Source organism: Vombatus ursinus, unplaced genomic scaffold (assembly GCF_900497805.2).
Source record: "Vombatus ursinus unplaced genomic scaffold, bare-nosed wombat genome assembly UNPS02014799.1, whole genome shotgun sequence".
NCBI classification, from domain to species: domain Eukaryota; kingdom Metazoa; phylum Chordata; class Mammalia; order Diprotodontia; family Vombatidae; genus Vombatus; species Vombatus ursinus.
The window spans coordinates 52,318,937-52,336,529 of NW_020954577.1; positions in this window are offsets into that span (position 1 = coordinate 52,318,937).

The window sequence follows — 17,593 nt, forward strand, 5'->3', positions numbered from 1 at the left end:
GAATAAATGGGTGGGCAGGATAGGATTAAGGGAAAGAGAGTTAGTTTTTCACAGCATGTCTACTATGGAAGTGTTTTGCAAAACTGCACATATATAACCTATATTTAGTTGCTTGCCTTATCAATGAGGGTGGATGGGGAGGGAGGAAGAGAGAAAATTTGGAACCCATAGTTTTAAAAACACATGTTTAAAAAAAATGTTTTCACATGCAACTGGGAAATAAGAAATATAGGAAATGAAGTACAGAAATCCATCCTGCCCTACAGGAAAATTGAAGGGGATAAGAGAAGGGGGGGAGAGATAGAAGGGAAGGCAGACTAGGGGAAGGGGTCTTTAGAATGCATGCCATCTTGGGGTAGGGGAGGGGCGAGATGGGGTGAAAATTTGGAACTCAAAATCTTGTGGAAGTAAATGTTTAAAACAAAAAAATAAATAAATAAATAAAGATTAAAAAAAAAGAAAAGAATATACTCAGAACCCTTATGGATGTTTACATGGTTGTCAGGACAAGTCAACTTGATTTGGTCTACCTACTTTACTAACATACATAACCCCACATGTATATTGACATTCTCATTAAAATACCCCCAAGACCATTTCAACCTGTAGTTCTGGAACTAAAATACAAAAGACAAAGATGAATATGGATGTCGATAGAATTCATGACCCCAACCCAATAATGCCAACTTTCTATCATTTGTCCTTCAGAGAACAGGAAGAAAAAAGGTTGTTGAAAGGTTCCCAATTTCTCAAACTAATTTTTTCACAAATAGTTTCAAGCCTTCTCATACACTAAAACTTGTTTCTAAACCCAGGGAGCCAACTTCGATTTTCCGTGCTCTCTTTACCTCAGGGGAACAGTTACGAGCAATAAAAGAAAGGGGAGGAAGTGGAGAAAGTGCAGGGAAAATTGAGAGCCTAGGTCAGAGGTGGGGAACCTTTGGCCTCAAAGCCACATGTGGTCCTCTAGGTCCTCAAGTGCAGTCTTTTTTTCTACGAAGTTTGGATTCAGTCAAAGGGCCACACTTGAGGAACTAGAGGGCCACATGTGGCTTAGAGGATGAAAGTTCCCCACCCCTGGCCTAGATAATCCAAAGGCTGAAAAATTGATTCCTGAAAAGTCAAGACTTGTCTCAGTATATCAGCAGAAGTTTAGTCAGAAGTTTAGTGTGACTTTCAGCAAGTCACTTGTCCTCTTAGGATCTAGGTTTTCCTATCTGTAATAGGAGGGAGGATGTTGAGCTAGGTGACCTCAGAGGCACTTTTTACTTCTCAGAGCCTATAACTTAATAAATATGGAAACCCTACATTATCCAAAGTAACCTCTAGTTCATAAAATCAAGGACTTTCTAGAAAAACAAAGAGCAAATGTTTATTATTTCCATCTCAGGGAAATTTGGGGTAGAGATACAGTGTTGGCTATTCATCTTGGCCATTGCCCTATTCAGCCATCATTTAATTAGGTTAATAGAAACACTGAAGGTTTGAATATTCTTTTAATTCATCCATGGAAAGATGCAAGGTTGGAATTCAATTTGGGAGGGCCCCGTGTGGTCATTAGCTGAAAAAGCTTTCTCCCTTCCTTACTTTCTATTGTCCCTTCCCTGCCCCTCTCACCACCAAATGCATTATATTAACATTTCCCAGTGAGGAAATTGAGTGGATGTGTCTCTTTGGATTAGCAGATAACTTGGGGAAATTGCGAAGCCACCAGCCATTAGCAGTTTATCAGGCCTTGCCAATGAATTGGACCTTGGTCAGCCCAGAACATGAAGTCATGGGAACACTTACATAAAGCTGCAGAGACAACTAGAGAAAATCGATGAACTAAACCAAATGAGTTGACTCCTTTTTTTTACATTGGCCGTGCTACAGAGGCCTCCTCTGATCTGCAGGTCCACCCAGACCCAACTCTTCCAAGAGGCTGATCCAACTAAGCCACTATCAGTACCTTCTCCAAAGCCCACCAAATGATTTTGTATATACTTTGTCTTTGTTTATCTGCGTATATACTGTTTTTCCCCCAATAGACTATGCTTGGTTTTGTTTGTATCTTTACATTTTCTAGAACCCAGCACATAGTGCATGCCTTAATAAATTCTTGTCAAATGAACTAATGAATGAATGATGTCCACAGAAAGAGAAAGGAAAAGTATGAAAAATATGGATCAGAGATACACTCCCTCCTTCTAAGCAGGGTTTTTAAAAGGTGCCAGGGCTGGGGTAAGGTAATATTACTTAGCAAGTTGGTCAGTCATTGACCTGTAGCTTAAAATCAGTGCCCAGAACTTAGCACAGTTCCTAGCATATAGTAGGGAAGGGAGGAAATAAGCATTTACTAAGCACTTACTATATGCCAGGCCCTGTGCTAAGTTTTTATAAATATTATCTCATTTGATCCTCACAAAAACCTTGGGAAATAGGTGCTCTTATTATCCCCATTTCATAATTAAGGAAACTAAGGCAGACATAGGTTAAATGACTTGCCCAGGATCACACAACTAGTAAGTATCTGAGGCTGGATTTGAACTCAGGTTTTCCTGACTTTGGCCCAGCAGTTTAGTCCACTGCACCACTTAGCTACCTCTAAATAGTAAGCATTTAATAAACGCTTGTTGACTTCATAAGTCAAGTGAAAAGTGGGGCAGGGAGACTGCTATGGGCCAGGGTTGTGGCATTCTTCTCAAGGAGTGGTGGTCAGGTCAAATGGACCAGGATTGGGAAAGCTTCTGAAATAATGGTGTGGTCTAGGCATCGTCAATTAGGAGAGAGGAGATTCAGGGGAAAGGCTTCTCCAGGGTGGAAAGAGGGTTGTCAAGGAGAAGAAGATGCCTGCACAGCCAGACCGTGAGCAAATACCTGTCTTTGACTGTTAGACTGTTTGCACTTATCTGTATATGACCCTATGACTGTGGAGGCTGTCAGCTCCAACACCTTCATTTCCAGATCATTAGAGCCACAAGGAAATAAAGACCACTGAGATAACAAAACTGAGATCAAGAGAGATGCTAGAATCACAAAGGTGGACTTGGGAGGGACTTCCAGGGGCCAACCACAACAGTCCAATCTCCTCATTTTTACAGGTGAGGAAACTGAGACTAGAGAGGTATGATTACTGGCCCAAGGTTACACAGGAAGCTAGTGGCAGAGCCTTCAGATTTCAAAGCCAGGTCTTCCTACTCCAAATACAACGTTCTTTCCAGTACAGCAATTCACACACATAGCCTCTCACTAAGAGGTACTAATGAGACTGAGGGAGGTCAGAGAATTTAGTTCAAAACAACAATTAGGGTTGACTGTGGAAGTTCAAACAGGATCCTAATTAATGAGTTGCTAATTTCTCTTCTCTGCTATAGATAGTAGCCCAAATTCCAAATTTACTAAGAAATATGTCTGCAATATAACGTACCTCACCTACCCATTACTCGGATATCCAGAATACAGCCAAGAACCAACGAGTCAGCAAAACTTTTAAAAACTGCTTTAAATTTTGACCATCCTCCTCATCCTCTCCCCCTTGGACTCTGCCCCTGAGACCTGGTGTTCCAATAGCCAAGCTTTCATCTTATCTTGCCCGGAGCCGGTCTCCACATCGCTACTTGTCCATTCCCAAACTGTGACCACATGGTACTGCATTCCTTTTTGGCTGCCCTTCACATGTTGTCTTTCCCCACCCTGTTAGAATGTTAGCTCTTTGAGGGCAAGGACTTTCTTGTTTGCTGGTGTTTGTATTTCCAGTGCTTAGCCTACAGCCTGGAATATAGTAAGCACCAAATAAATACTTTGTCATTCATTGATTTTTTAAAGAATTGTTACATCTACGTTCCTATGATATTATGATATTTTGTTAAGTTTCCTTTGTTTAAGAAGGCAACGATATATATATACACAAATATGTATATATATAATATATATATATATAAATTTCCATACAGAAGAGTTAAAATAAAAGCTTTGATACTTAGAGGTGTAAACTCAACTATTTGGAAATTTTGATTAACTTTTTAATTAACTTGTAATTTGATTAACTCTTGAGCCCTGCAGTTGGCCATCTAGATAACACACACAATTGACTGTTAATCACAGTCCAGATCACACAGTGCAAGCTGGCTTCCTATAGGCTAAGTATCACTGTTGTTCCTATACCTCTCGACTCTTAGCAGAAGGCCCAGGCTTAACCTTGGGGGAGCCTCCCTCTAGTAACATTAGAATGTCTTGTTTGCCCCCCCCCACCTCTTATTCAGAGGACACTTGAATTTGGCTCATTTCTCTCTCCTCACATGAATTCAGTTGTGCTGCAAGCGACCAACAAAATTTGAATGAAAAGCTGTTGTTGTTGTAGTTTGTCTTTTATTCTTGAAGAGGACCATGACATCAAGGAGCTGATGCCATGACATGCAAGTGAATGGGTTTTAAGGGAGGGAGGGAGGATCTGTGCAAAGCCACCAGCCTCACTCTCACCTCTGGAGCCATCTAGGTCCAGTGGCAATATAGATCAGGATGACTGGAGATGGCCCCACTGAACAAAAAGCAGATTTATTCCGAAGTACAAGGGATGGAGAAAGCAACAAGCATTTATTAAGCACCTTCTATGTGCCAGGAATTGTGCTAAGTGCTTTGCAAATCTGATCTCATTTGACCCTCACAATGACCCTGGAAGGTAGGTGCTATTGTTATCCCCATTTTATAGTTGAGGAAACTGAGACAGAAAGAAATTAAGTGACTTGCCCAGAGCTAGTCAGTGTCTGAGGCCAGATTTGAACTCTGGTCTTCTTGACTCCAGGTCCAGCCTTCTATCCACTATACCACTGAGCCACCCAGAACAGAAATGATACTCTCCCTCAAGGGACATTTCTGGATGCCTTTCTTAGAGAGATCCCTAGTGGTCACATAAAGGGCAGCTAGGTTCAGATCTGGCCTCAGACATTTCACTAGCAGTGTGACCCTGGGCAAGTCACTTAATGCTATTTGCTTCAGTTTCTCAATCTGTAAAATGAGCTGAAGAAGGAAACAGCAAATCACTCTAGTATCTCTGCCAAGAATACCCCAAACAGGATCACAAAGAGCCTGACACAACTGAATACAACTCGACCGCCACCACCACAATAATAACAACCACATAAACTCATGATAACAATAGGGAAAGTGAATACCCCAACTGAGGTTACAAAGAGTCAGACACAAGTGAAAATAACTCACCAACAACCACAACCATATAAATACACTCATGATACCAAGAGAAGAGTCTCAAGAACATGAGTAGAGTTAAGATTTCAGTGAAGGTAAGATCTGCACCTGGTCCCACCTGTCTAACCCTGTGTCTATTCCGGCTTCTTGACTGATTTGTGGTAGTGTCCCAAATTCATAGTCTCAGAGTCTGCCTCCCCTCCCATACCTCCCATTTACCAGTTACTGTCCATGCTTCGTCCACAATGTCTCTTGGGTCCTTCCTAAGAGGATCCATGGGCTGCCCCATCGCTTGGGTAACTGGAATACTTACAGTTCTTCCCTCACTTCACCACCATATACCCTTCATACCACCACTAGACTAATCTTTCCTCCACATAGTTCCAGGCAGGTCACTCCTCTGCTTAAAAATCTTCAGTGCCTTATGCCCTTCCCTCCCCTCCCCTCCCCTCCCCACCTACAAGTTCACACTCCTATTCCTAGACTCCAAGACTATCTCTAATCTGGCTGACATCAGCCTACCTTTCCCACTGCTATCAACCAGCCTGATTTCTTCCTCCCACCCCTGACAGGCACACCCAGGGTCACAGGCAAATAAGTCTGTACTTGAGTAAATGTCCCAGAGACTCAGTATCCTTAGGAACAAAACTAAGAGGGGTTAGACAGAAAGACAAGAGAGTACACACAGGGGAAAACTTGCCCACCAGAATGTGAGGGTACAGTGGGTAAGAGGGGCCCCTGGACAGGCGATTCATTGAAGCTCCCCTCCCAGAAGCAGGGACCTCCCGCCAACCAGTAGCACTGAACACTGATTTTATAAACCACATGGCGCCATGTACAAGAACTCACGCACAAGGGATGAATAGCGTTGTTTTTAGTGGTGATGTAAGTTTTCCTTTGCTTCTGTCAGAGTAGAATTATGGAAGGGATGAGATTTACAGTAAAGACAGGGGAGCCATCATGAATTGTTACTGGAAGCAGCAAATTTCTGATTGTGATCACTCAAGGCATGGAGACTCGGCAAAGAGAGGAAGGAGATTGCTCCTACTTTTTTCTGTATCGACAAAAAATTGTGAATGGAAAGACCGTCAAGAATCCTGTGATCCAAACCCAGCGTTAACACTTACTAACTTGGTGACCCTGGGCAAATAACTGGGCTTTGTCGAGTCTCAGTTTTCTCCTCTGTACAACGGAGCTATAGTAATAATACAATGGTATTAGTATGCCTGCATGAGAATTGAGATAATAATAGCACCCACTCCACAAGTTGTTGTGAGGATCCAATGGATACCTATAAGTAAAATGCTTTGCAAACCTTAAAGTACCCTAAGAGCAATAAGAAGAAGTTATTATCATGCTGTCAATCCACCTTATACCATTGTGCTGGGGAGTGTGCTTTGTGAATATTCAAACGGTACAGAAATGGGATTTGCGGTCTTAGGTGTTTACATACACTTGCTGAGTAATGCTGGGGCAGCTAGCTAGGCAGTGAAGCAGATAGAGTGCTGGGCCTAGAGTCAGGAAGTCCTGAGTTCAAATTTGACCTCACGTACGTACTAGCTGTGTGACCCGGGCCAAGTCACTTAATCTCTGGCTGTCTTCATTTCTCTATCTGTAAAATGAGGATAATAATAGAGATTAATAACCTCCCAGGGCTGTTGTGAAGATCAAATAAGATAATAATTTGCAACCAAATGCTAGCTATTATTATTGCTTGTGGTTCTGATATTAACAAATGGCTTTTACATGGTGCTTGAAAGCTTGCAAAGCTCTTTACATATGTAATTCTCTCATTTGAACCTCAGTGAAGTGGACACCACTGATGGTATTAGCTCCAATTTAAGATGTGAAGGCTGAGGCCCACCGAGGCCAAGGATTTGCCCATGGTCATGTGATAAGAACCTAGGTCTCCCTGCCACTGCTATTAGGTCTGCCTCTCAAGTCCAAGTCTGATGGCTCAATATCTGTGGAAGCCAATTACACTTACAGATTAAAACAAAACAAAACAAAACCAAAGCACAGGCTGTACCCCGAACCTTGACTACTGGGGCCTACCTTAGACACAGCTGTGAAGTAGACAGAGTCTGTCTTGGGCTGTCCCCATGTGCCCACTGGAGTCCATCTTTACCCATTGGTGCTCATCCCAGGGCTCCTAGCCCCTGGCTTATACCTACCCTGCCTGGTCTAGTGTACCCCCACTGGAGGAGACTGAGAGACAGCTGAAGGTCTCTGGCAGCCAAAAGGGGTCCACCTGAGAGCAGCTTTGGAATTGAAGGCATCGGAAGACCAAGCCAACCTCCAGAGACCTGCTTTTGCAAATCTGACCCTCATAAAGTGATCAAGTCATCACATCGTGCTTCCTCTACTTGGGCTGGTGATAAGTTCAGAACTTATCTGAGTCCAAATGCCTTTCTTGTGTGATAGCATCTTCTCTCCTGGATTCTCCAAATGATTTATTTTATTCTGGTAAAGAACAAGGCCTGGAATTCCCCTAAACTCTCCTGTATCTGTTTTCCAAGTAGACCAGAGGCTGCATTCCAAAACCAGCTCCAAGTAGCCTGTGGGGAAGAGCTTTGGCCAGTCAAGCTGCCACAGACATGGCCTCCAGGAAACCTTCCCAAGTAAGTCTCCTCTAATCCATTATTCCTAGACATTTCCTCCCAAAAGCACCTTCAAACTACTTCCTCCCCCAGCCCACTTAGGATCCCCCAGGTCATGCAGAGGTTGCCCAAAAGATAAAGAGACACTCATGGCCTTTGACTCTAGCAGTAATAAAATGAGGCAGGGATGTAAAGAGAGGTAAATGGGGCAGGGGGGGGGGAGGAGAAGAGAACTTGTTCAGTTCATTTCTGCATGTAAGCTCCTTGAAGGTAGGGATTGTCTCTTTTATCTCTCTGTCCCCAGCACCTGTACCTGCCAGGCCCATAGAACAAGCTTCTTAAATGCTTGTTAATTGATTGATTGACTACAAGATCTGTGATTTCATACCCTCGATCATAACTCTAACTGGAAACTGTGTCTTAAAGGATCTGAGCCTGGGAGAGGGATCATACAATAAGTGTCTCCTGCCCAGCGCTCCAGCCACTGCCTCATTGAACGCTAACCATCAAAAATCCTGCCCAGAACCCATTGGGCGGCAGAAATAGGCCTGGCCTTCCTGCCTATCCTGTGTTTTATGGCCCTGCAGAAAGTTTATTTATGTGAATGAATAAAAATGGTGGCTGCCTTGGTCAGCTCTCCCATGTCCCTTTTTTTTTTCTTGACAGTAGAATGATGGGCACAGAGAGATTTTGTTTAAAAGTTGATTGTCTGGGACTATCCATTGATCAGTGAGAGCTGCCAGGGATGGAAAGGGAGATTCTATGAGCTGAAATATTGCCCTTTAGCTGAGCCCCACAAGGAACACAGGGCATCTCACTTAACTTTTCACTGGAGTGGCAGATGCCAGAGGCTCCTAAAATCACCCTTTCCAAACACACTCCCTAGCCAGAACAAAAGACCAGCTTTTCTCTTTAAAAAAAGAATGTTAAAATTTATTTTATATGTAATTGGAAAAAAAATAAAATATTTGAAAAGATTCAAGGTAATGAGGGGGAGGATGAAAAGGTAAACACATACATGGATGTTATAGAATATCAAAGTACTATAAAGAAATGACAAATATGAAGAATTCAGAGGATCATGAGAGGATCTATATGAACTAATATCAGATGAAGAAGGCAGAGTCTGAACAATGATCTTCAACCATAATGACCATAATCTAATGTAAACAACGAAATGGAAAAAAAACAAAGGTGGGGTTGACCTCTAAAGACCTGTAATGAACAATCTCTCCCTCCTCTCATTGGAGAGGTGAGGGACTAGGGAGACAGAGTACATGTATGTGTCCAAATACAGGTGCTGTGTCTGTGCTTTTGGCCTTGATGTCTTTCTTTGTTACGAGGGAGGGTTTGATGGTTGAAGGGGACGTAGGGGAAATAACGATGTTATAAAAACAAAAGACATCAATAAAACAAAAAGAAAACAGTAAGAGGGGTAGCTCAGGCTCCAAATAAATGTGGGTTGGCATCTCATGAAAGATGAATTAAGGCCCCTCACATCGGGAGCCCTGATTTCAAAGGCACAATTTCTGTTTCTTGTGCTGTAAATTTTCTTCAGTGCTCCATTCCTTTCAGTGTGCAGAGAATTCCTAGTGGGTACCTGAATAAAGGCCACTTGCAAACAATAAATCCCCATCGATCTCCTGTACCCGCCATAACTTAGCATGGCAAAGAGCTTGTTAACATCATGTAGGGCTCTGTACCAGGCCCTTTATTGGGCCAGCTATCATTCGTCATCTTTATGAAGTATAACCAGGCATCTGGCAGTGACTGAGGCCCCTTTGGATAACAATAATCTCATGCCATTAAATAGGCAGGGTAATTATTATTAGATCAATCTATAAATTCTGCTTTAGGTCATAGTAAACAGCTACTTACTCCATCCAGGAAAGACAGAAGGACACAGTAGCCCTGCTGTTTCAACTCCATTTTATGTTTTGAGTTGGGAGCAGTGAGTACACTCTGAGGACAATCTGAGTGAGTACCTGGTGTTGGGCACAACACCTACCATTGAAAATAAGGCAACCCTGACCTGAGGGGGGCACCATCATTGCTGGACAATATTTTTCTCACAGGATCGTATATTTAGATATGGAAGAGAACTCCGTATCATATCTAAGAGAAGTCCAGCCCCTTCATTGTACAAATGAGGAAACTGAGTCACAAAGAGAGTCCAAAACAGCCCGATTCCAAAAGAAGTTTGAAAAAACCATGAATTGAAATCTGTTGACCCTGAGCTCACTCAGCATCCCTCTGTTCCCATACTCAGCAGTGAGGCCGCACTAAGTGACTTCAGGACCTAACACGTGGGATTTTAACAAAACCCAATCCCACATAGTAGTTCTTCCCTCTCACTTTCCCGTAGTGTGGAGACCCAGGATGTGGCCATTTACTCTGTGATAGCCAGCACTGCAGTAGCCTTTCAGGAGCAAAAGTGTACCGAGGGCCACAACAGACAGATTGCTTTCAACAGACAACCCTCTAGCACCAACACCACAAAGGTCTGAACCGCCAGTGCTGGCCCAGAAAACTAAAGAACAAAGGGAGTAGGACAGGACACTGATAGAGGACACAGTGTATGAAGGGACTTGTGCGGCACTCCATTAAGCCTGAGAGAAAGCTCAGCATCCAGCTAGGGCCAGTTCTGCCAACCCAAAAGTCACTTGGAACAGAGACCTAGGTTGATGAACTATGAATTGCCCAATATGAGAGGAGGCTGAGATACTTTGAGATCCAGCCCCCAAAGTAACACAATTGGAAGGGAGGGAGTCAGAAATTGAATGCTAAGGAGAAAAAAGGAGAAAAAAAATAAGGAGAAAAAAAAAGACTGAAATTACCAAAGATTTTAAGAAGAAAACTAAAAGACCTTGAGGTCTATTATAAACACATAAACCAACAGGAAAAAAAATGGCAACTACAGAATGAAATATGGTCTCCAGTTCAGGCATCTATAAATAAATACTGTAAAACAAAAGAAAATTATCTCTGACATCTGCAAGAATTGGCAGTATTCTGGGAGTGAAGCACAATGGAAAAGAAAAATCCATGGGGCAAACTGTACAAGGCAGTGGCAGAAAGTGCCTAGAGGTCAGAGTCTAAAACAGATACATTGGAAGTTTGGATTGCATGAGAAATACAAAGAATATAGAGGAGCTAGATACTTATAGGGATCATTAACCAAATAATGAGGATCTAGAGTACACAGAGAAGATGAATAATGAAGAGAATGAGAGAAATCATTTCTAGAAAGAGATGCAAAAAAAAGAAATTTTAAAAACTAATGAATATGAGTAGTTGAAGGGGAAACTTGAAAGGAAAGGGGAATCTACTTGACTCAGAATGGGGGAAAATGAAGGAAGAATTATGTAGCCAGATAAAAGCAGAAGAGAAAAGTAAAACACCAAAGGGAAAAGAATAACAAATGAGAGAGGGTACGGTAAAGTGATCCAGTGGAAATAGATTTTTAAAAGATTAAGGCAAACTAATTGAAGGAACATAGTACTGTGTTTACATTAGAAGAGAAAAAATATCATAATTTAGGGGGAAAACATTATTAGAGATAGAAGAAAATATGAACCTAACTTTCATAACTTTAAATATGAATGGGTTAAACAATTCAATAAAATGAAAAAGTGACAAATTGGATAAGAAAATCCTATAATCTGGTGTTTACAAGAAGCACATATAAAAACAAAAACATACACAAAATAAAACCAAGAGGATGAGAAAAATGTACTGTGCTTTAAGTGAATCCAAAAAAGCAGGCGTTAGAATCATGCTATCTGACAAAGCAAAAACAAACATTCAAAAAAATGAAAAGGAACAAACAAAGAAACTACATTATGCTGAAAGGAAACATAGAAAAGAAACATATATCAGCAATAAACATGTTCCAAATACCTTAGCATCCAAATTCATAAAGGAAACATTAAATGAGCTTAAAGAAGACATAGACAGTAACAATAGTAATAGGAGATTTCAACATCTCTGTCTTAGTTTTTGGTAAGTCTAACAGAAAGATTAAAAAAAAGGGGAAAATATGAAACTCAACAAATTTCTGGAGGAACTAGAGTTAAAGGATCTATGGCATCTTCTAAATGAGACTGCAAAAGAATATGCATATTCCTCTGCATCACATGGAACTTTTACAAAAATTAACTATGTATTATGGTACATATGAATTGCAACCAAATGTAAAAAGGCTGAAAGAGTAAATACAACCTTTATGGACCATAATGCAACAAAAATAGTAATTGATTCAGGAACCACAAACAAAAGATATGAACCCAAATGGAGACAATAATGAAATCCTAAATAATGACTGGGTCAAAAAAGAAAGCATAGAAATAATAATTATGTAAAATAAAGTGATAATGATGAAAAACATATTGAAAATTCTAGGATGCAGCTAAAGCAGTTCTCAGGGGGAAAATCATACAAACATACATTAAAAAAAAGAAAAGGAGAGGATTAATGAACTGAATATACATTTAAAAAGTAGAAAGCCAACAAATAAACAAATCTAAAATAAGCCCAAACGAGAAGATATTAAAAATTGAAAGGGAAATAGATAAATTGAAAACAGTGCTCATAACTAGGCCATACTAATATAACAAAATGACAACATTACCAAAATCAATTTACGCTTGCAGTGCTAGACCAATCAAATTTCTGAGGGGATACTTTATAGAACTTGATAAAATAATAACAAAATTCATCTGGAAAAACAAAAGATATAGAATATCAAGGGAAATGATGAAAAGAAGTAGGGATGAAGGAGGAATATCAGTTCCAGACTTCAGATAGTCATGAAAACTATCTGGTATTGGTTAAAGAATAGAGAGATAGATCAATGGAACAGACTAGACAAGGGAAAATCAGAAACATTGAACTTGATAACTAAGCATTTAGTAAAGTGGAAAACATAAATCACCTGGGGAGAAAAAGTCCCTATTCAATTGAAACTGCTGGGAAAACTAGAAAGCAGTCTGGCAGAAATTAGACTCAGACCAACACCTTCTACCATATTCCACAATACATTCTAAATGGGTGCACAATCTTAATATTGAAGATCATACTATGAAAAAAATTAAAAGAGAAACAGAACATTTATTTCTCATAGCTATGAGTATAAGATACATTCTTAACCAAACAAGCAATAGAGACAATTACAAAAGATAAAATAGATAGCTTTGATTATATGATATTGAAAAGGAGCCAGAGGCAAGATGGTGGAACAGAGGCAGCAATCCAGCTGAATTCTCCTAACAACCAAGAGTTGGTTGTAATCTCTGAGAATTTCTGACAGAATGACAGATGACTGAAAAGGAAAACAACAAATGTTAGAGGAGATGTGGAAAAACTAGGACACTAATGCATTGTTGGTGGAGTTCTGAACTGGTCCAACCATTCTGGAAAGCAATTTGGAACTGTGCCCAAAGGGCTATAAAACTCTGCACCCCTTTGGCCCAGGAATACCACTACTACGTCTGTAGCCCAAAGAGCTGAATGAAAAAGGGAAAGGACCTATATGTACAAAAATATTTATAGCAGCTTTTGTGGTGGCAAAAAATTGGAAAATGAGGGGATTCCTATCAACTGGAGAATGGTTGAACAAGTTGTCATACATGATTTTGATGGAATGCTATTGTGCTGTAAGAAATGATGAGGGAGATGATTTCAGGAAAACCTGGGAAGACCTTTATGAATTGAAACAGTGTGAAGTAAGCAACCAGGAGAGTAAAACAATGATCACCTGTGAAAGACTTAGCTACTCTGATCAAGGCAATGATCCAAGACAATTCCAAAGGAGTCATGATGAAAAATGCTATGCATTTCCAGAGAACTGATGAACTCTGAGCATAAACTAAAGTATACTTTTTCAGTTTATTTTTCTTGCTTTTTTGATAACATGGCTAATACAGAAATATGTTTTGTATGATTTTACATGTATAATTGATATATTGTTTGCATTCTCAATGGATAAGGGAAGAGCTAGAAGGAGGAAGAGAATTTGAAACAAAAAATTTAAGAACATTAAAAATAAATATATAACAAATTTCAAAAGGAAGAAGACTTCTGTGCAAACAAAATTCATGCACCTAGATTGGCTGTTGTCCTTCATACTCAAAGAGGACCAAAATGACATCATTATGTTGGGGTGAAGGTACAGTGTGTCCAACTGTGGCTGATCAGACTAATATGAGCTCAGAAGGCTCTACCACAGGTTGGGTACAAATAGTCCATATGAACACTTGGAATGATCCTTGTAACTTACCTTGGGGGAGTCAGTGATATTATTACCTTCATTTTACTGATGAAGAAACAGAGCCAGTAAGTGCCTGAGGCTGGATTTGAACTCAAGTATTCCTGATTCTAGGTCTGGCATGCTATACACTGTGCTCCCTAGCTGCCTATCTACATTATAGGGTTTGAGACAAATCTTTTTTCCTTTCCTGAGAAGACTCAACCTCACGGCCTGTCAGAATAGACTAATATCCCGGAAGACCTGGGTACTGTTTTTTCAAGGCTAGGTTGTAGCTGGGGCTGCTTTTGAGATTGTCATTTTTTTTTTAAAGAAAAATCAAAGGGGAGGAAGAAGGAAAGTTTGACCCCATATCCATTCACATGACCAGACCTGCCAGAATCCATTTAATTACTAGCCAGTTCCCAATGTGTTTTGTCAGAATTTGAAGTAGAGTACCAAAAGCCCGTCCATTAGTCATTCGAAGATATAAATGGAAACTCATGTTCCCGTGGCTGATTGTTCTTAATTTATGAGAAAAGAAAGGCTCTTTGTGAGCAAACAACAACAATGAAATAGCTGTCTTTGCTCAGGTTCATAAAATGAGATGTAATTGGCCTGGTTCTCTGCAGTTATGATGCTTTAAGCAATCTTAATATCTTTAAGAAACTAAAAGCTTCTTTTGTGAACCAATCCTGCTTAATTCATGATCTCGAGGTCAAAGTCAATGCATTTGTATTCAGCTTTCTCCTTTACAGACCTGACAACAAGGCTCACACATATATCAAATGTCAGATGGGGAGGTAGCATAGAAATAATGCCCAGAAGGCTCCTGAGTATCACAGGTGAATACAAACAGCAAAGCAAGAATTCTGCATTCAAAGCTTTGCTGTCTCCCTGAAGGGCTTAGTGCAAAGTGACTTGGGCCTCTGACTTTACCTCAGTTTCCTCATCAATAAAATAAGCCTAACAGTACTGCCCTCATCAAATGACCAGGGGTGGCATACATCCACTGCTTGGGACTAGACCTTTACAAATAAGTATAGTACACATGCTCAGGACCATAACACTCAAATATGGAAAAAAACCTGTAATTTTACCAGAGTGGTAAATTCCTGGTATTAGAATTCCCTTCTACCAATGTAGGTTGCAACTTTCCTGTGACTTAGTCCCTAAATCCTAGGGAGTTGCTTGAGGCACATAAAAGTTCAGTTAGACTCTCTTCCATTGAGATTATCTTTCTCTACTAAAGTCACAGAGGCAGTAAGTACCAGAGGCAAGATTTGAACCCAAGTCTTCATGATTCCATGGCCAATACTCTACCCACTATGTAATGTTGTTATAACACTCCAATAATCTGTAAGTTCATTGATTCAATCCATGGCTGCCCATTCTGTGTGACCCTCATCCGTATCCTTTCATGCGTATAACATAGAGGATCCAACCAATGGTGGCCTTCCCTAATTTCTCTCAATACCATCAGGGTACCAAGTAGAGCAGGTAACTGGCACATTGATTATCTCTCAGTCCCACTATGTGACCAACTTATCATCTTTTTTGATAATACTTTCTTTTGATGACATTTTACATCTTTTATGTCACTTCTCCTGGGTAATACCTTATTGGATTTTTCCATGAGTTACAGCCTGCTAACACCTACCATGCAACTCTCCATTACCTTAACATGTACCAGAAGAATGTCATTAGAACTTTCTGTCCATACCATCTGCCTACTTAAAATAGATGAGTATAGCCATCAGCTTCCTGAAAAATATTGCCAATGAATTTCTTTTCCAATATAGAATTTTTTACACATTAATTTACTCATAGAATTTGAATCAAATACATTAATGATAGTTTCACTTAATGCTTACTAAGTGTCCAGTGTATCAAAAACAGAAAGAATCCAGGGCATCTTTCCACCACCAAACCCCAAGCACATATGACCCCCAGGGTCACCTCTATTATGAGGCACCTATAGAGGAATTCTATGGAAAGTCATCATCAACATTTATCAAGTAGTCCCAGGGGGATGATGTCTTACAGGGTGCCATGTAGAGCCTGACTAATTCCATAGGGGTTCTATTTTTGGGAGGGTGGGAAGGGATTGACCTGTGATTTCACTGGTGTAAAGAATTTTCAATGAGGAAACTCCATCTACCACTGCAGAACCCAATCAGAAATGTAAAGCTTTGGACAACTGACTGAGGGCATTGAAACCTGATTCTGTCAGTATGCATCAAAGGTAGGACTTGAATCCAGGCGTTCCAAAATCCAAGGCCAACTTTCTAACCACTCTGTTTCTCAGGTTGTATTTGATTCCATTTAAATTATTCTAGCCATGACCATTCTTAAAAGTTCTGCCCTGTACCTTAGATGCTTCCAGGAATCAAATTAGATTCATTCTCAGCCCCCTATTCTTCTTCTCCCATCCTCTTCCTTGAAGAGCTCCATCACTCCAATGACTTCTATTATCAATTTTTTGCTCCCCCTATAAGTGGGGTAGAATTAGGCAGTCATAGAAATTGAAGATATTGATGAACCAACATCATTAATTTGAAGACAGAAGGAAAAAGATGACAAGGAAGGGGGGTAGAGATGAAGACTGAGCTCACAAGAGCCATGACTAATCATTTGTGCCCTCAAATCCCTTTTGTAATTTGTGACATGAAAATAACATAAGAAGCAATTATGATAAACCCATTTGAACAGAATGAGGCATTACTGTAGTGTCTTCTACACAGCTGAAGGGGTATACATACTAAATTTATGTACCTTCTCAATTTTGGTTCATGAGCCAAGTTCTGAAGTCATTGAGAAAAGTGGAAGAGTGGCGTGGGGTAGGTAGATAACAGCAACAAGAAGAGAGAAGGCAATGTAAACAGATTAAATGAATTTCAAAGGAAGAAAGGTTCGGAGGGATGGTGGCCAAGCAATGATCTGAGAACAGCAGTGGGGAACGCTCTTCCTAGGGTTATGACAGAAGGCCTGGCCTCCCTTGGACAGGGCTCAAAGGGACAAGATGTACATTCTCAGGGCAAAGCGGGGTCTCAGTTAATGGCTGGATGGTAGATGAGACAAGTGCAGAAAAATCTGAGGATGAAAGGTAGTTTGTTTAGAATAGAGTGCCTATTCCAAAGGGCACAGTAACAGGAGCTAGTAGAGTAGGAAACAGGGCTGGAATGAAAATCAGAGAGTGCTGGTATTAAAGAACAGAGAGTATGCAGAAGGCAGAAGGGGCATGTGGCTTCCAACCCAGATAATAAAATAGGATGCTAGAGACTAAAGATCCGGTAGGTTGGGAGGTATACAAGAGAAGTGGTGTTAGCAATAAGAGAAGGATCAGACGATTTCAGATTTGGAGCTAGAAGGAATATTGGAGGCCACTGAATCTAAACTCATTTTACAGGGGAGGAAGCTGAGGCACAGAGAAGTTGAGTGGCTTTCCTGGGTCACATTGAAGTAGCTGAAAAGACAACATTTTAATTAGCTTCAAGCTTCCATTGAGACTATCTACGAAATGTAGTATTGACTTGCTGGAAAAAGCTGTCACCAGTGTGTT